At 45.0% G+C, this 19,856-nt stretch overlaps 1 long non-coding RNA gene across 1 annotated transcript; it reads left to right on the forward strand.

Annotated features, from left to right (window-relative positions):
• The first annotated feature begins 1,137 nt into the window (after nt 1-1,137).
• Nucleotides 1,138-10,706, forward strand: LOC122211207. The gene is made up of 8 exons (XR_006198558.1): nt 1,138-1,373; nt 3,298-3,467; nt 7,499-7,670; nt 7,954-8,053; nt 8,292-8,445; nt 9,232-9,422; nt 10,091-10,307; nt 10,568-10,706. It is a non-coding gene; the product is annotated as an uncharacterized LOC122211207 (long non-coding RNA).
• Nucleotides 10,707-19,856: the final 9,150 nt, after the last annotated feature.

A 19,856-nucleotide genomic window follows, 5' to 3' on the forward strand; every position in this document is an offset into this window, starting at 1 on the left:
GGAAGGGGCAGAGAGAGAGGGAGACACAAAATCTGAAACAGACTCCAGGCTCTGAGCTGTCAGCAGAGAGCCCGACGTGGGGCTCGAACCCATGAACCGCGAGATCATGACCTGAGCTGAAGTCAGTTGCTCAACCGACAGAGCCACCCAGGCGCCCCATCACCCAGATTTTTTAACCCAGCAGAGAGCTATGTCTGGGCACTTCCTGCCAGGCTGAGCTTGGCAGTTTCAGTTTCTTAGCCAGGACTTTTCCAGGTAGAACTCCATTTTATTAAAAAAAAAATATTTTTTTTTGGTAACGTTTATTAATTTTTGAGAGACAGAGCACAAGCAGGGGTGGGGCAGAGAGAGAGGGAGACACAGAATCCAAAGCAGGCTCCAGGCTCTGTGAGCTGTCAGCACAGATCCCAACGCAGGGCTGGAACTCACAGACTGTGAGATCGTGACCTGGGCCAAAGTCAAAGGCTTGACCGACTGAGCCACGGAGGTGCCCCAAGAACTCCACTTTAAAAGAAAAAAAAAAAAAAAAATAGATGCATAACATTGCGCCTTCTGCTCCGAATAACCTTTTTCGTCACTTTGCCATGTGCCGGGGAGATAGCCCCAAATTTTTGTTTGCCTTTTTATTTTACTCCATTATCCACAGACGATGTCCTTCTGTTCTCATAGATAAACCAGCCATGGGATGGCCTCTGAATCAAGGGGTGGCAGCCAGACAGCCAGGAAAAACAGAGAACCCGGGCCTCCGGTGCAGGAGACAGCCCTTACCCTGGCATTTTACAACTGCGTACCCAGGAGCACACGGTGGAGCCTGTGAGGGGCTCACTTCCCTTCAGTGGGAATAACAGCATCTTTGGGAGGGTCCGTTGTGAGGATTAAGTGAGACCACAATTGTAGATAACGTGGCGTCTGTCACATAATGATAATTACAGCCCTGGGCCAGGTACGGCGCTGGGTGCCTCGCACACTCTCTGATCAGTGAAGCGATCCTGCCAGTGAGCCTTGCAGCCCCGTGAAGGGCAGAGACGTGAAGGCGGGTTGTCACAGCTAGTGGACAGCGGAGCTGGGACGTGAACCCATGTCTGCCTGTCTGTGGAAACCGCGCCCCGTCCACCGCACCATGAGTGTGAGTGTGAATTTCCTCCCCGTCACAATGCATGGCAAGTGACTTCACAGCCCTTTTCAGAGCATCAGTGTCTCAGCGCTTCCAAGCTGTTGGCGCTAACGCCAGGATCGATGATAGCGCACCCTAGCTGCAAATCTGTGAAATTTCACCTTTGTTTCTTTTAGCTTTCTCTCCCTTTTTTTTTCAACAGCAACAAAGGCAATGGCCATCTTCTGAATTCTGCTATAATGTTAAAATTCCTTTCAAGGTAATATTAATACATTTGGGGGATCTTTCTAAAATGTATTGCAAACCTAAGTATTATAGATCTACCATAGTAAGCACTCCTGCTTTGTTCCAGAACAGGAAAATTATGGCCTCAGATAGCGGGGTCCTCCAGGAGAAAGGACATGCTATGCAGACAGTAGCACGGGGCCACAGTGGCTGCTTATGGAAAGCAATGAAATGGAATAGAATTTTTTTCTAGTTAAAAAAAATTAGCAGGTGGAACGAATTATTAGGGTTGCTTAGCACGGATGGCTTGCAGTAAGGCTGCACATTGGAGTCACTTGGAGAGCTTTAAAAACTATTTATGCCCAGGTCCCAGCCCTGGAGATTCTGGTTTAATTGGTCTAGGGTGCAACCTGGATGGGAAGAGTTTCCAGGGGTGCCTGGATGGCGCGGTCGATTAAGTGTCTGACTCGTGATCTCAGCTCAGGTCGTGATCTCATAGTTTGTGAGTTCAGGTCCCGTATCAGGCTCTGCACTGATGGTGTGGAGCTTGCTTGGGATTCTCTGTCTCCCTTTCTCTCTGTCCCTCCCCTGCTTGTGTGGGCACGCTCTCTCTCTCTCAAAATAAATAAGTAAACTTAAAAAACATGGCGCTAATAGTATCCCAAGGGAGCAGGGGGATTTTTAGTAAGAATGTATCTGTAAAGCACTTAGCACTGGTGTCCAGCATATGAGGATAAACACAAGGTTGTTAATTACTGTTGCACTGTGATACAACTTTGAAATTCCCAGGACATGGGCAAGGTCTGGCATATAACACTCCGCTCAAGGGGGCACCTGGGCAGCTTCTGACCTAGGCCCAGGCCATGATCTCACAGCTCATGAATTGGAGCCCCACATGGGGCTTTCTGCTGACAGCTTGGAGCCTGGAGCCTGCTTCGGATTCTCTCTCTCTCTCTCTCTCTCTCTCTCTCTCTCTCTCCCTCTCTCTCCGACCCTCCCCTGCTCACACACTCTCTCTCCCTTTAAAAAATAAACACTAAAAAAATGTTTTTAATAACAAAAAATTAAAAATAAAACTCAGATCAAGGGTAAATATGCTAGAGAGCCGGGTCCTTATTTTTTAGGGAGGTTGTATCTTCTAATTCACCACAAAAGCACCTTCTTTCAAGATAAGCACTTCTTATTGTAAAGGAGATTTCAAAATGGAGCCTAGCTGCGAGAGTCCCTTTCAAGTAGGGCCACGAGGCCACAAGGGGCAGGAGGAATGTATGGACCTCCTCAGCAGAGAAACTGTGAACTTTTTGCCAGCTGCAAGCCCTCGGCCAGGACAGGACGTAACTCCCTCCTCACCATGACACCTGAGTCATTCACATTCCTCGCTCTGAAAAGAACCAACGTGCTCTGACAAGTTTCATTTCCTCATTTGCGTATTAGCCCAACAGATCCCACTTTCCTTTGTTTCAATCCTGGTTTCCGTAGGGGACCAAAAAGAGATCTGCACTCATGACCTCTGTCTTTCTAACTCTGCCCCCTCTTTGTCTTCCTCAGAACAGGAGTCCTGTTTCTCCCCGAAGCTGGGTCTCCTGAATTGCAATTCTAACTACCCAGATAAATGCCCGTTTACTTAAATTTTCAGGGAATTCCTTGTTGGTTGACGTTATTCAATACAAAAATATGCCTTGGGCACCCTGGGAAGACGAGAGCCGCCACCCTCAGGAAATCTTCAAGGGAACACATGCTCCGTTCTGGGCAGAAGCACTGACTCACAATAATGCAGAAGAAAACTTGCTTCCTTGGTTTTTAGGCTATGGAGCCTTGGTGTTTCCCTTTAAAGCTCCATTTGCATGGTTAAATTGGCAAGTTCTAGTTAAATTGGTAACTAGCAAGGGAGACATGATTTTAGGTGTAAAGGAGTCCCTCGTGAGGAGCTGTCTGGCGGCGGGCTGGGATTTTCACAGATTTCTTTTGCACCGATGGATTGTCCGGAACCAGGAGCCAAACGTGCAATGCCCTTCTCTGGGAAGGGAGAACACTCAGCTCCAACGTGTATGACCAAGTGACTGAGAGTAGGCTCGTTTGGTTCTCCTCGTCTGTTTCTTGCTGGCTGTCAAAACCAGGGAAAAACCAAGTAAGTACGTATATTCCAAAATATCACCTATGTGGACACAGGAAAATAAATTTTTTTAAAGATCCTTCTAAAACAGCTTTATTTGAAATCCCTGAAACACAAAGAATAGTGACAATTCACCTACTAATTCTTGAGTAAAATCGAGGCTAATTTTTTTAACTTTATTTTTTAAAATATAATTTATTGTCAAATTGGTTTCCATACAACACCCAGTGCTCATCCCAATAAGTGCCCTCCTCTCTGCCCATCACCCACTTTGAGGCTAATTTTTGAGACACAGAAAAGCCTCTGGACAAAGAAGACAGAGTGGAGGAGATTCGGGTAACCCTTCACTCGCTGCTGTAGTCTTGATCACATTTTACAGACTCCAAAGGCCTGGAATTCAGACAGACCCTGGCTTAGCTCCAAGCTGGGCTGCTTGTCATTGGAAGGTAGGACAGTTCGCGGGATGTGATCACAATATGGCTTTATTTTTGCCTGTCTCTTAAACATGTATCCTAAAAGGGAAGGTTTTCCCCTGCCGCCTACAGCAGCCCTGAGGTTTATCTGGGCATTCTTAGGTAACAGAAAGCCCTACAGTTGCAGAAAGTCCAAACATGGTCTCAATTCAGAAATCAGAGTGGCAAGTCCCAGGAAAGATCATCCCTCCCTCGTGCCTGCAGAGAGGAGCGGCAGACCTGCCTCAGGGCAGAAGTCCAGGTTAGCTCCTGTCCCTTATTTGCTCATCTCCTCTCCCCTCCATTCTGAAGTTTGCCAAAGGATGAGGGGAAGGGAATCAAGAGTTCTTATTTCCCGGTTAGAAGCTTGCTTCCAGCCCTCAAGTTCTTCTAATACTTAAAGCTCTTATTATTTGCTTCCTTGGTGTTTTTGTTTTGTTTTACTTTGTTTTTCTGGGGATTTTCTGTGTTCTCATAGACTCCCTTGCTGAGTCTCTCCAGCTGTACCTCCTGGGCTTGGGGGTCATGCTATCGTTCCCGCCCTGTCTTGATTGGGGGGGGTCCACTCCATACAGTCTCATGGTATGGAAGCCCTTCTCCCCGCCAAGCTGTCCTCCCGGGCAGGGGTCCACATGGCTCGGGCCCAGCTCATGCTCTCCTGGGCAGCATCGGCCTGGGCACAGGGTGGGTGGTCAGAGCAGGCCTGTGTAGGGGGGACATTTGAGCCAAGACCGGAGTGACTAGAAGGAGCCAGCTGCACAAAACTGCCATCCGGGCAGACAGGAGTCCGGGCCTAGTGACAAAGGAGTGCGAAGTTTCTGCAGCTGGGGATCGGGAAAGGCCAGTGTGGCTGGACCCGAGGGAGAGAGGGGTGAGGGGCGGGGTGAGATGGGACAGCAAAGCAGAGGCTGGATCCAGAGGGCCTCCTGGGCCGTAGCAAGGAGCTGGGGTTTTATTCTTATAAGGTCCTCTGGCTACTGTTTGGAGAAGTAGATGTATTGGGGATACATTTTAGAGGTTGAGCTCACAGAACTTGCTTTTTGGCCTAGAATCGAGACAGAGGACAAGTAAGGAAATCAAAGATGATTCCTAGGTTTTTGGTTCAAGCAATTGGCTGGCTGGTGGTGTCATTTACTAAGAGAAGCTACGGAAGAAACCTGGGGAGAACAGGTTTGGGGAGAAACTCAAGAGTTCTGTTTGAGCCTCGAGGTGCTTGCGGGCTACTGGACGGTGAAGGTGCTGAGTAGGAGGTTGGAAATTCAAGTGTGTAGCCTGAGGGTGAGAGGGGATGGTCAGACCTGGAGATACAAAATTTGGAGTCGTTGGATCCAATATGTGGGGGGTTTTTTCATACCACCAAGCAAGTCTTCGACACCAGTTGGGCATCCCACAAACCAATTCTGATGCTATCCACCTGAAGAATTCAGGTAAATTCAGTCCCACAAGACTGCCCCCCCCCCCCACTTCAGATGCTAATCAAGAGTCCAGGTTGTCACCTGTGCTATAGAGGTTCCCGTGACCCAGTCCTTGGGTTCCATTCACTTGCTAGAACAGCTCACAGAACTCAGGGAAACATCTTACTATATTACTGGCTTATTACAAAAGAACAGCAACCAGGAAGATCCAGGTGGAAGAAATACATAGGTCAAGGTATGGGGAAAGGGCAGAGAGCCCCCATGCCTCTTCAAGTGTGCCACTCTTCCCAAACCTCCACATTTTTACCAACCTGGAAGCTCCCTAAACCTGTCCTTTGGGTTCTTATGGAGGGTTCATTACATAGGCATGATCGGTTAAATTATTGGCCATTGGTGATTGAACTCAATCTCCAGCTTCCTCACCCTTCCCAGAGGTAGGGGTGAGGGGTGTGGAGGTGAGACTCCAACCCTCTGATCACGTGGTTGGTTTCTCTGGCAACCAGCCCCCATTTTTAAGCTACCTAAGGACTTGCCAAAAGTCACCTCATGAACATAACAGAAGACACCTTTAGGGCTTGCAGCACTTAAATTCCAAGGGTTTTAGGAGCTTTATACAGAAACCAAATGTATAGTTCATATTATAAATCACAATATCACCTGATATTTAAATTCATGAGACTGAATGAACTCCCCTCAGGGAAAATGTAAAAAGGGAAGCCCTTCCTCTCGTTTTACGGATGAGAAAACTCTGCTCAGAAAAGCTGTGTTCCAGGTTTTCACAACCAATCAGTAATAGAATCGGGATTAGGATCTAAGTCTAATTTCCAGATAGGGTGATACTGAAGGATTCTGGGATGTGAGACTCTTCCTGATAAGACCATGGAAGTCCCAGGCAACTCAGGACAGCTTGATCACCCTATTCCTAGACCAATGATCTTCTAGCCATTTTCTCCTTTGGCAACAGCAGTTGAGACAGAAGTGGTTATGGTCAGTGACTTTGTTTATGCTTGTCTTCGAAGGAAGATTGTTTCCAGTCTGTTCCATTTTTGTTCTATGTCAACGAAATACTACGCTCATTTTGCAGGAGTTTTAGCTTTTCCTGAGAGGAAATTACGAGTGGTAATTACCATGTTTTCCTGTTCCTTCTGGAATAATCAGAGCAGGAAAGAAAATCTTTCTGAATGGTACCGCGTGATTAAGCCTCTGGACAATTTGGAAATGTAAGCTGGTGGGAAAGGCATGGGACGAATAAAGTTTCCCAGAGCTCAGCCTCTTCCCCATCTCAGCCACTCCTGACTCTTCTGCTTATGTTTTGGTCACATCCTTTCTCTCCTATCCTTTGCCTTTATCTTTCCCTTCCTAATGCCACTTCCGAGCTTTGTAAATGTGTCATCAATGTGCCTTGCAGCTCACAGTCAGTGGCCCTCCTATCCACCAAACTGCTCAAAACAGAAACTCTGGAGACACCTTTGACTCTCCCCTCCCCCTCTGTAAAGGAACCATGTCTCAAACACTTGGCAACTGTCTCTCCCGCCTGTCTTTTCCACCCGTTCCTGCCAGCCACCAACCTCGCCTGAGCCACCACGCCTCTTGGATTTCTGCAGACCTCTTCTTACCTCTCTGCCTCCCAGTTTACCCCTTGAATCCAGACTCCACAACTGCTGACAAAATTCCCTTTCTAAAATGCAAATCTGATCATAGCACTCACTCCCCTCAAGGTCCAGACTCAGTAAGACTGGCTTACTGAATATTTGCTTCAAAATCTGGCTCCGTCCACCATCTTTAGTCAGTTTCTACGTTCAGATTCGCAAAACCTTTTTGCATCTTCTCTGGGAAAATAGGAGACCATCTTATGTTTGAGGTCACACTGTGTGGGGCAGGGTTTCACTGCAGGAATGTAAAGGAAACGGCAGTCATTTCCTCTCGGCTGGCTTCCCTGGCTTCGGTCCCCCTCCCTCCAGCCCAGCCTACCCTGCTGCACAGCAGATCTTCCGAAGCAATGGCTCCGGTGTGGTGGGAATGTCAAGGGACCTCTGTAGATTTCCTTCCCTGCCACTCGGCGTTCTGGGCAAGTCATTTAATCTGTCTGAAACTCACCTGCCTAATCTGTAAAATGAAGACACTCAATCAACCTTAATTACAGTAGTCTTCCCTTATCTGTGGTTTCACTTTCCACCAGTTCAGTTATCCACAGTCAGCTGCAGTCTGGAAGCAGATAATCCTTTTGACAAACCCTCAGAACGTTAGTAGGAGCCTAACACTAAGTCACAGTGCCTGAGCCATTTGTCATTCACATGAATTCATCTCATCATGGGGGCATTTTACCATCTCACATCATCACAAGGAGGACGGTGAGTGTACAGTAAGATATTCTGAGAGGGAGACCACGTTCATATAACTTTTATTACAGTATATTATTATAGTTATTCTATTTTCTCCTTATTGTTAATTTCTTACTGTACCTAATTTATAAATTAAACATCTCATAGGTACATATGTATAGGAAAAACCCTAGTATATATAGGGTTCGTACTTTCCACGGTGTCAGGCATCCACTGGGGGTTTGGGAACATATCTCCCAGGGATAAGGGGAAACTACTATAAATCTAAAACTTCTCTGCTCTAAATTTTCAGGACCTCTCATTGCCTGACTCAAGAACCAATTTTCAGAGGCGCCTGGGTGGCTCAGTCGGTTGGGGGTCCGACTTCGGCTCAGGTCACGATCTGACAGTTTGTGAGTTCGGGCCCGCGTTGGGCTCTGTGCTGACAGCTCAGAGCCTGGAGCCTGCTTTAGGTTCTGTGTCTCCCTCCCTCTCTGCCCTTCCCCTGCCCTCTCTCTCTCTCTCTCAAAAATAGATAAACATTAAAAAAAAAAAAAAGGAAACAATTTTTCAGTCTGGCTAGCTTTCAAAGCCTTCCTTGTCTTTGCAGCTCTAACCGACTTGCACATATTTTGTGCTTCAAACTTGCAGCCCTCTGAACGCCCATCTCACATTCTGCCTTTGGCTCAAACTTCCCCTGGAGCATCTTCTCTCCACTGCTGTTGGAATCTTACTCATCTTCCAAGGTTCACTTCCAGTGATAACTCATTCTTCAATGAAGATTTCTTAATCCTCTTAACCAAAGGTAATCACTCTTTCCCCTGAATGCCCCAGCATGCTCTCTCTAGCTTCTGGCACAGGTTTATCCTTGTTATAGATGTTCTTATGCTTGACTATAAAGTGATTAGGACTTCACTTTCTTGTAAGGGCCTCGGCTCCTTAGGAGATACTATGTTGAGCATTCCATATGCTCAGCAAATGTTTATTCGCTTGAAAGCACTCATGGGACGTAGGCATTAGCAAAGTCCATGGCCTAAATGCTTACTGAGGAACTCATGAATTCATTTGTCATCTATCAAGCATTTACTGAATGCGTTTAAGTCCTGTGGGTATAGAGAGAATTTTAAACAGAGATCCAACTCTGCATGATCTCATAGTCTAATCAGACAGCTAAAATATAATATGATAGACACATAATAAGAAATCAGATGATAAATAAACACAAGTATAAAGACTTTGTTATTGCTGACTATAATGTTATTGCTGACTATAATGAAACTCCTTAAAAGATTCTGTTTTAGTCTTTGTAAAATCCTAACATTTAGATATATAAACCCAGCCATAGTGGCTTAGAAAAAGGAGCAAAGAATCAGTACTTCCAAATGCCTACTAAGTGCTATGCACTATATAGACATTCTTTCATTGTCAGAGATATTGCGGGATATTATTAGCATCTCCGTTTTATAGACGAGGAAACTTATTTTAAGATTTGTTGTGCAACTTGGGGAAGGTTGTACAATTAGAAGCTCTTAAGCCAGTTTTTAAACCCAGGACTCTCTGATATCAGCTGGCCTGTGCTATTACTTTCTAGGCAAAGATCAGACAGCTGCCCGAAGGCCTGCAAATGGCCAACCGTGGTGCAGGTGTCTGTCCTAGGTACTGGAACTAGTGACACGGGGCTGTGGGAATTTGCCCCTTGGCCGGAAGACCTAGAAGTCAGAGGAACGAGGGTTATTTGGCCCGGAGACAATTAGACCTAGAGGAATTATTGTACCAAGAAAGGTAAGCTATTTCAGGTGACAACTCAAGAAGGAATGGTCCTTTTGAGGTCTGAACACAAAGTGCCTCTCTGAAGTCCTGCCTTTGAAAAGGGGCCTCAGAAAGAAGCCAAGGCCTGTTCCTGGTCTACTTTTTTATCCACTAACCTCAGCTTGCACCGGACTATTTGAACAAGATAATGCAGGGAAACTCAAAGCACAGGATGAGGCTGTATGGAGTCCCCTTGAGAGGAGCACCATGCTGTGATTGTACAGAATTTAGGAAGAGAAAGAGAAGCTAAACATTCTTGAGATTTAGTGGACAGATTATGAAGTTACCTTTCTGGAAATATAACGTAATAACCCCCTAAAACAGATGTTTTTACCATAAGATAGAAATAAATGATACGATGTGAAAATGTTTTCACATTTGTGTCCAAAAAGCGAGGAGGTAAAGAGCAGACTTTATATTTTTCTGTCTTTACGGAAAAGGCCTTCAAATTCCATTAAAGGTATGCCTGCCATTGCGAGGAGGGCACAATTGAGGCAGGACGGGCTCGTCTGAGTTCATGTGGAATTACTCCTTTGGTTTAGAAGGCCTAAGTTGGAAGCCCTGCAGACAAGGGAACCAGGATGCTTCCAGACTGTTCTCTATTCTTTCAGACAGTCTTTTCTCTTCCATCTTAGGCCTAGTAATTCCTCTTCTAAGCGCTCATTGCCTGGTCTCTCCGTGCTACGGACAGAGCTCTGACACCTTTTCAAGATCCTGAAAGAGAAAGATGACAGATGAGAAACGTCAGGTCTTCCTACCACCGAGGACTCGTGAGGGGCATGATGGATTTTTTGCAACCAGCCTTCAACCCTATGAATGGAAAGTTGGTAGAACTTGTTAGCTCTTGCTTCCGTCTTGGTAAGTTCTAGTTACGAGCCGGGACATCATTTCCATAGCTTTTATGAAGTCTTTCAGAAATATGGGTGTTGAAACGCAGGGCTGAAGACACTTTCTACTTTTCACTGGGAAGCAATGTCTGGCTGGCGGCAGTTTCGGGATGTGTTTGCCCCTTGTGCTTCAGAATCGATTCGCTGGACCACACTGGGCAGCGGTCAGCAGAAGCAATAGGGCTCCAGGGATTGCGCAAAACGCCTACAATTTTCTTTTTCTCCTGCCAGGTTCTCCTTTTACCACGGAGGCAAACTGGAGGAAGTAGCCTGAGACTCTGGGCTCATTTTCCTCCCCTGGGTTCTAGTTGGAGAAAACAACGCTAATTACATTTCTAACAGCAGCAAATAAATTTGAAAGTAAAGCTCTTCTGGTATGTCAAAGTAAGTTTTTGTCATACTTAAGGAGTGTGTCACACACTAGTCATACATAAGATCTGGGTCTGTAATAATTCGAGTGGGAGTGGGACCGAGGTGTTGAGATAGATAGATAGATCGATAGATATATAGATAGATAGATAGATAGATAGATAGATAGATATGTATTTTATTTATTTATTCATTTTGAGAGAAACGGAGAGAGAGAGAGACAGCATCCCAAGCAGGCTCCGCACCATCAGTGCAGAGCCCAACGTGGGGCTCCAACTCAAGAACCCGAGAGATCATGATCTGAGCTGAAATCAAGGATGCTTAACCGACTGAGCCACCCAGGTGCTCCAGTGCGTCGGTCTATCTGAAAAAGCTCCCCAGGTGACGCTGGTCTGTAGCCAGGGTTGGGAACTGTTCTTGAAGGGGAAAGGACACAGGCTGTGGAGCTGGACAGACTTTGGCTCAAACCCTGGGTCTGCATTTACTGGTTGTGTGACTTAATGTGGATCAGTTGGTGATTTTAAGCCTCAATTTTCTCCTTTCTCAAGGAAGATGAAGTAGAGCTTAATGGGCTCGCATTAAAGATTAAATGAGATCTAGCATGCATAATATATGAAGTTACCTGGCGCGCGAAGGAATATGTTATAAATATGTATTCCCTTCTTCCCTTTCATATGTAATCATCTGTAACCGATTCAAGTGATAATACTTTACAGAAAAGGGGGCATATCCCACTGACCTTCTGTCGAGAATGGAAGAGGGCACACTGGTAAGGATCCAGGTAGATAAAGGGAGGCTGAGTCCAACCCGATTTCACTCTTCGATGGATAATCACACAAGGGTTACCAATCACAGCTCTCAGAATATTCTGTTGTTGTTGTTTTTCAACTAAATCTTGCAGCACCGTATGACGGAATTTATCTTTTTAAATTAAACACCTGGCAAACTTTTTCTGAGGTATTTTTCTTTTATTTATTTATTTATTTATTTATTTATTTATTTATTTATTTAACATTTTATTTTTAAGACAGGGAGAGACAGAGCATGAACAGGGGAGGGTCAGAGAGAGGGAGACACAGAATCTGAAACAGGCTCCAGGTTCTGAGCTGTCAGCACAGAGCCTGACTCGGGGCTCGAACTCACGGACCGTGAGATCATGACCTGAGCCGAAGTCGGCCGCCCAACCGACTGAGCCACCCAGGTGCCCCTGAGGTATTTTTAGATATCAAGAATTACTTGGATTTTCTGTCCCACTTAACTCTATTTGCTTGTTCTCCAGTGGCGGCTATCGGTGGGGAGTTCCCAACATTAAAGAGCAAAACAATACTTGAAAACACCCAGTAGAACAAGATAACTTTATTCAGTTATAAATCGGGTGATGTGGAACACAGCCCGGCCAGCTGGTTTTGAATAACCTTGTAGGAACTGTTGGAAGTCGACTGAGCAGAGGGTCAAACGATTTGGTGATTCTGGCTCAGATCTTTTTCCTCTCAATGCCAAAGAGCGGGGAGTCACCTGGCCCAGGGAATGACTCAGTCTCTCAGTTCATTGCTCTCCCTTCTCCTTGTGAGAGGATATGGGTGCCCGGTACTGCGATGAAAACAAAAAAAATCACGTGGCCACGAGAGAATCTGGGTCATTCAGTCCAGACTTTGTCTCTCAGCAGAGCAATGCCCAACTCCTAACAAAGAAGTCCCCAATTCATATTTTTCTTAAGAGAAAAGAGGTGAAGTGTTCTTATAAAAGCTATGTACATACAAGTATATGTTTTATGTCATAGAGCGCAGTCTAAGCGCTTGAGCTCAGCAGGACGGATGTCTATCAAATCCCAGCTCCCCGGTTACTAGCCACGTAGCTTTCATGCTAAGCCTCAGGGGTCTCATCTATGGAATTAGAATCATAGTAGGGCACATCTATGTAAGAGATCTGTGAGGATCTCACCAGTGCTGGTGCTGGACACAAAGCAGTCACTCCAAGTGAGCTATCAATACTAAAAATATGGGGAAAATTACGTATTTGGGATTTATGGTCTGCAAAGCACATAAAACAGTTCCTGGTGTGGTGCTGATTAAGCCTCAACCATTATCATCCGTGTCCTCGCCCTCCTTATCACCAGGATTTTGTTACCTGAGATGATACTTAGTTCCAAGGTTGGGTTTTTTTTTGGTGATGCGTTTCTTCTGTTCCTTCTAACTGGCAATGAATTTCTGCTAATATGTCTGACATTTATCCCAGTATTTCTCAAAGTGACTCATAAGCTCTCCACGACCATGAGACAATATTGGACTCATGGTAAATATTCACCGTACGTATCTATTAGTCTTTCAAAATGTTATTTCTATCTATAATTAGCCATTCTATCCATGGTCTGACAGCGGGACAAAATATTTACAGAATTGAGACTTCTCCCGATCACCCTGTCTACATTCTGCGATACAGAAATTCATTGTACTCGACTAAGCTCGGTTACTGAAATTGCTTCCCAGTCAGGGTCTGGCCTGGGAACCCCCTGCAGGTCTCCACTTAGAGATGGAACGGGTCTGACCTCGGAGCGAATCCTGCTAGGTTCCTGCTAGGACGCCAGCTTTCCTCCTGCTCATCCGCTTCCTAGAGCATCTCCTCTCTGCCTGTACTCCAGAGCCTTATAGGAGTGGATTGCGTTACGTCTCACCTTTTGCTTCTACGAAGCCCCACTGAGCAAAGGGACGTTTACCGGTCATTAAAGAACACACAATTCTCCTGGAGGTACTCTAAATACTAGTATCATGCTGAACTGAAGGCTATCCACTAAAATTATATTAAAATAATATTTATATTATTACATGTTATATATATGTTATATGGCATATGCATATAGTATATATATGTTAATATTTATATAGTATAACAATATATTAAAATAATTGATGTTTTTTGACTGCTAACCAATACTAGGCACTGCGTAAGCACGTTCATTATCTCATTCAGTATCTCACTTAATTCTCAAAATACTTCTTTGAGGAAGTTTCTCTTGCTAACCCCTATGGCTGACACTGGATTGGCTGCTCAGAAGTAGTTTACATCCCTCTTTTTCATGACTAACACTTGATGTGAGGAATGAGGCTCCAGCAGCCATTTTGCAACCATGGGACAGCAAGCACAAAGACAGATGCCTCCATGCTACGGATGGCAAAGCAGAAGGGTTCCGGACCAGAAGACATTCACGAACAGTTTCACAGGCCCTGAATGGCGCATCTGTGGATGTATTAGATCAGAAAAATAAACCCTTAAGTAACTCGGACAGATTTTTTTGTTCCTTGGGGCCAGTGCCTTCCTAATTAACGCACTTCATTTTATGAATGAGGAAACTAAAGCCCAGCGAGTTTGGGTACCTTTTTCCAAGTCATGCAGCTGGTAGGTGTTAGAGACAGGATTTGTACCCAAATCTGCCCAGTAACACACACATGCTATTAACCACAAAAACGGCTGCACTGTCCTCTCATTATTGTATTTCCATCAGTTGATCGTGGCTCATTGTTTCCAAACTGTGTGTCACAGAATTCAGAGACTATTTGTAGGTGAACCTCAGAAGAAGACTTCTGTGGTAAAATAACAAACCGCCACAAGGATCGGTTGATTGGTTTAAACTACAATGCACATCCGCTTCTGAAAAACTCTGCCACAAAGAACCCTGACTGACCGGTTAACTCAGAGGTTCCCAAACTTACTTGAGTATGGAACACATTTCTTTTTTTTTAAAGCGACAATCCTATGAACTTCCTTCAAAACATTGTTGCCTGGCACACCAGTTTGGGAGGTCATTCACTGAATTTCAGTTAAGAGTTATTTCCTTAGCTTTGGTTTAAAGCGAAAGAAATGAGTCACAAACGGCTTGGTACTTTGTGAATATCCTCGAGGATTTTGTCCACTGTATAACCCAGGGCTCCCTGTAAAGACCCAAACAATAAATTTCTTTGGAGAATTTGGTGCCAGGACAATATAAGCCCCTCCTGAGGAAATTGTCTGCTTCCTTTTTTCTAATAATGAGAATTCTGTGACTAAGTGCGTCTTCTCTTTTGCTTTGCTTTCCGGTGGTTCAGAGACAAACGGGAAACAATTGCCGGCTCGGATTCCTGGGTTTTATGTACTTATGTTTTCTTTGCTCTGCTCTTGATTTTCCTTGGTCCTGATTCTGTGCTTGAGTTTTATTGGTATGACTGCGTATGTTCTTGTGAGTGACATTACATTCTTCGTGGAATGGGGTGGAGTATAAACAAAGTAAGCAAAAATCAAGACTGTCTTGAAAAAACATAAGTCCCGTGGCCTCCTTGTCAATGTGGTCATGCCTGTGACGCCTGATCAAAGAAGCAAGTGAAGTCATTTAATTGGCTACTATAAAACTTGAAATTATGTCTTATGAGTAGCTAATAAAAGGAGGGAGGTAAACCTTCAAAGGGGACATATATTCTTAGAAATGAAACGTAAACACCTTTTCTTTTGTTCGACTATATTCTGCTATAAATTGAACTTTTCTTGGAACTAATTCTACTTCTCTAGATTGCTAAGCTAACTCGACATCCATACCACCAAAGTAGGTAACCGAATTAATGTCAACTGTAAGGGAGGAAAACTTTTCCCTTCTTCCCTTCTAGGGCCTAATAATTAAGTTGACATAAGAGAGATTCATAAGAGAAAAGCACATTAAATTCTGTACATTGGGGAGCCTCAAAGATATGAGGCTCAAAAAAGTAACCAAAGCAGGCAGCTTTTATACCTTTTAGACAAAGGAACGACACACTTGTGCAGAATTGACAAACCAATGGGGTTTGGGCTTGGGTAGCAAATTAGTGAAGAAGTAACAAGGTTTGTTCGTACAACCCTCTTGGCCTTGAATTCCCTGTCTCTGGCCATAAGGATGCCTCTACCCTCCTGGTATAGGGAGGATAGCTTCACGTGGGACATTTATTTCCTGTTGTCAGGGGTCAAAGGAGGGTCAGTGTCCTTGCACCAGCCATTCCTCAAGGAACTTTAGTTTAAAATCGTCAGTGTACCGGGGTGCCTGGGTGGCTCAGTCGGTTAGGCGTCCGACTTCAACTCAGGTCACGATCTCGCGGTCTGTGAGTTCGAGCCCCGCGTCGGGCTCTGGGCCGATGGCTCAGAGCCTGGAGCCTGCTTCTGATTCTGTGTCTCCCTCTCTCTCTGCCCCTCCCCCATTCATGCTCTGTCTCTCTCTGTCTCAAAAATAAATAAACGTTAAAAAAAATTAAAAAAAAATAAATAAAATCGTCAGTGTACCAAAGCGGTACATTTTAGGGCGGCATGCTGACCTTCCCTTCACAACCTCGCATAAAAAGAAGATCAAGAAGGCAGACACGCCCTGTGATATATAGCTGAGGAAACTTAATTTAGCCAACCGTGGTGGACAGACCATTACTTCCTTGAGAAGGAATAGAATTTGCTATAACTCTCAACCCAGAGGAACGGTGAGTTATTCATGAGGATTGCTTGTACCATTCATTAAAGGGACCATCTGACAAGCCCCAGATCAACAAGCAAATGTTGATTAAGGGCATACTGTGAAATTCAGTAGGCGATACAAAGAAATACGATACAGGGGCGCCTGGGTGGCTCAGTCGGTTAAGCATTGACTTCGGCTCAGGTCATGATCTCATGGTTCATGGGTTCGAGCCCCGCATCGGGCTCTGTGCTGTCAGCTCGGAGCCTGGAGCCTGCTTTGTATTCTGTGTCTCCCTCTCTCTCTGCCTTTCCCCCCCTCACACTCTGTCTCTCTCTGTCTCAAAAATAAATAAAAAACGTTAATTAAAAAAAATTTAAAAAAAATATGATACAAATGTTGGCTCAACTGTTGAGGGTAGACTGCTCAGGTGTCGAGTAGCAGCTGGGAGAGCGAGTTCAGAGTATGTTATATGCAGCCGCTATTTTCAAGCTCCTGTGGAGCTGCTTTCAGACATCATTAAATTTATGGACAACTTTTCATTTCTCCTCATAGCTTCTCTCGGATTTTTAAAAACAACTTTTTTTTTTAATATTTATTTATTCTTGAGACAGAGAGAGACAGACAGAATGTGAGTGGGGGAGGGGCAGGGAGAGAGGGAGACACAGAATCCAAAGTAGGCTCCAGGCTCCGAGCTGTGGGCACAGAGCCCGACGTGGGGCTCGAACTCATGAACCGCGAGATCATGATCTGAGCCGAAGTCAGACACTTAACCGACTGAGCCACTCAGGCGCCCGCTTCTCTTGGATTTTTTAAAACTGTAAACTCCAGGCTTTAATCTGTGGCATGGTGGCTAGTTGGATAAATTTCATGTGTGAAGATATAATATTTTTAAATATTAATATTTGCTTCTTCCTGTTCTTTCAGACGGCAAGAAGATAGGCCCTTCTTATGGTTTTCAGAAAAGGATTGTTACAACATAAGCTCAAAGAAACAAAAAAGAGTTCGGTTTTAGCCTTTGGGTTTCAATAGATCTTATAAACACATGACAGAGAAAATGGCTTGAGAAAAAAGGGTTTTCAGGAACACCTTTGTCGACTTTGTTAAAGTTAGACTATGTGAGACAGAAAATGCACAGGCTTAAATATAGAAGTTCATTTCTCTTTCTTGTAAAAGAAGTCTGGTAGTGTAGAGCTGACACTGTCATCAGATACTCAGATTCCATCTGTATTTCAGTTTCCTCCTAATACTGGTTTGCAGCCCTAAGATTACTTCCTGGTACAATCTGGTTGCCAGAGCTCCAGCCATTGTATCCCATCTGAGACAACAGGAACTAGGGAAAGGCAAAGGGTGTTCCTTCCTGCTGAGTCAGATCACTTAAGAGATCCCACACAACACTCATGCTTGTATTTCATTCACCAGAATTTAGTCACCTGGCTATTCTTAGCGACAAGGGAGCCCAGAAAACGTAATCTTTTGCAGGGCGTACGCACTACAAAGAAAATCAGCGCTCTGTTACTGAAGTTTCTGAAGTGACTGAAGTAGAAAGAGAAGTGGAGATAGGGTCACAAATGGCAGTTTCTGCCTCAACCCTGAAGAACTTGAGTTGTAAAGTTGATATCATGAATACAAATTGAGCGTAGTCCTTGATTATGCAAGAGTATGTCTGCTCACTTGGGATGACATAGCCATCCTTTGGACTGGGCGATGAGGGGAGGAACAGAAAGGAGGTGAGAAGAAAATGAAGGACCCTGAGCAGGGTCCTATGCCCAGAGATTCATGACTGAGCCTTCCAAAGAAAACTCAGATTGGAGGACACAAAAGCAGAGGTTCTGTGCCTTGCTCCCAGGTGAAAGCCCAGGAGGTGACAAGCCTCATGGAATTGCCCAGACCTATGTGTTGAGTTATCCATAATAGAAATGGCAGCCTGACACATCTAAGCAGGTAGAGCAGGAGAGGACTATTCTAGATCGCCTATGACCCTCAGATAGCGTGGGAGAACATCTAAATGTTTGCCCTCAAGCCCTTTGGCTCCGTTATGAGGGGCTCAAAAGTAGCTGGGAGAGGCCAGCAGGCGTGAAGATACTTTGAGATTGAGATAAGAGGGAGGCAGGGTGACCTTCCTGGAACTATTACCAGAGACCAGATGGAGAACCCAGATGTCCTAGAAATTTCCAGCGGGGGTGATGCACATCTCCAGAGATGCGGGCTGGGACACACGCCTCCCATCCTCCAACACTGAGGCTCTGTGAAAGCTCCCCAAATTTAGCCATAACCCACAGAATGGGGTGGAGAGGGTGGTGAAAATCCTGAACTGAGAATATTCTGGATCTGAATGGAAAAACTCTGATTTGACTGGATTTTCTCTAAAATGGCTGCGATTAAGTTATGCTACCAGACAGAGTGGGGGCTTGAGATTCAAATTAAGTTCAGCTCTTGGAAAAAAAAATTTATTTTGTACAACTGAGTGTATGGCATGTGAAAATGCCTCTGTGGCACAGGCTTCCTCAGTTTGTCATCTCTCGCTCTCAAAAGTCATTCAGCTCAGAACGTTGCCACCTTCCTTCTTCAGCGGTAAATGAAAAGTAGTGACACATGAGCATTTTGCTACTTCGACTGAAGTTATTTTGAGTGAGCAGAATTTCACTGTCACGTTGCTTCAGTAACATTGTAGCTCATATCTGTGACTCACACACTCCCCGCTCCCCGCCGACAAGCGCCTACACAGGGTCACCTGGGCGGCTCAGTGGGTGGAGTGTCCAACTCTTGGTTTCGGCTCGGGTCATGATCTCACGGTTCCTGAGTTCAAGCCCCTCGTTGGGCTCTGGGCTCACAAGGTAGAGCCTACTTGGGATTCTCTCTTTCCCTCTCTCTCTCTCTCTCTCTCTGCCCCTCCCCTGCTTGCTCTTCCCCTCTCTCAAAATAAATAAATAAACTTAAAAACAAAAACAAGCATGTACACAGACGGCCCAAGATGTATTTCCCAAACTTTTGCCACATCTGAAGTGACCACCTGGGCCTGTCCTCTTCAGGGCTTTTCAGGTTTTAGCAAGGGAAGTGCTGTGCCCCAGGAATCTCTTCAACGGTTCTGGCAAACCAGGACGTTCGGTCACCCTTGCTCGGGGCTTCCGCACAGATCCCGAAGCCCTACCCTCAGAGCTTCTAATTCAGCAGGGGTGGGGGGTGGAAGCCCAAGATTGTGCATTTGCTCACAAGCTCCTGGGGGATTTGATCCTGCAGGTCTGTGGACCATGTTGTACGGGCCTAAGAGACAGGTCAGTTTTTTCCCATAATAAAGCAGTGATGTGGATCCAAATATTTAATGAATGACACACTTGTGGCAAAAACTTTGACCAAGATCTTTCAGTTTCTCTTCTCTTCTTTTATAGCAATTCCCTCTCTAGGCCTGCTCCTTGGGGCAGAGTTAGAGCTCATTGCTGGGGGCTTAGCCTAGAACCTGTCTCTCCCTCCAGCCCCTCTAGAAGTCCTATAAGCACCTAATTTTTAAATTAAATTTAATTTTTTATTTTTTTATTATTGTTTTTTAAATTTACATCCAAATTAGTTAGCATATAGCGCAACAATGATTTCAGGAGTGGATTCCTTAGTGCCCCCTTACCCATTTAGCCCATCCCGCCTCCCACACCCCCTCCATAATTGTTTTTATTTTAAATCATTTTCTCCTAAAGCCAGCAGAAGAGTGTTCTGTTATCTATA

The sequence above is a fragment of the Panthera leo genome, chromosome F2, assembly GCF_018350215.1.
Source record: "Panthera leo isolate Ple1 chromosome F2, P.leo_Ple1_pat1.1, whole genome shotgun sequence".
Classification (NCBI taxonomy): domain Eukaryota; kingdom Metazoa; phylum Chordata; class Mammalia; order Carnivora; family Felidae; genus Panthera; species Panthera leo.